The sequence below is a fragment of the Arachis duranensis genome, chromosome 3, assembly GCF_000817695.3.
Source record: "Arachis duranensis cultivar V14167 chromosome 3, aradu.V14167.gnm2.J7QH, whole genome shotgun sequence".
Taxonomy (NCBI): Eukaryota; Viridiplantae; Streptophyta; class Magnoliopsida; order Fabales; family Fabaceae; genus Arachis; species Arachis duranensis.
The window spans coordinates 59623768-59624324 of NC_029774.3; positions in this window are offsets into that span (position 1 = coordinate 59623768).

Here is a 557-nt window from a genome sequence, read left to right on the forward strand (position 1 = left end):
TGAAAAGGACTGCAGATGCTGTTGGATTCTGACCTCTCTGCACTCGAAGTGAATTTTCTAGAGCTGCAGAAGCCCAATTGGCGCGCTCTCAACTGCGTTGAAAAGTAGACATCCTGGGCTTTCCAGCAATGTATAATAATCCATACTTTGCCCGAGATTTGATGGCCCAAACAGGCGTTCCAAGTCAGCTCAAGAATTCTGGCGTAAAACGCCGGAACTGGCATAAGAATGGGAGTTAAACGCCCAAATTGGCACAAAAGCTGGCGTTTAACTCCGAGAAGAGTCTCTACACGAAAATGCTTTAATTCTCAGCCCAAGCACACACCAAGTGGGCCCGGAAGTGGATTTTTATGTCATTTACTCATTTCTGTAAACCCTAGCTACCAGTTCTCTATACGTAGGACCTTTTGCTATTGTATTAGGAGGTCTTTTGATCACTTGAAAATTTTGATCAAGTTTTTATGATTGAACCCTCTTTGGGAGGCTGGCCATTGGCCATGCCTAGACCTTGTTCTTATGTATTTTCAACGGTGGAGTTTCTACACACCATAGATTAA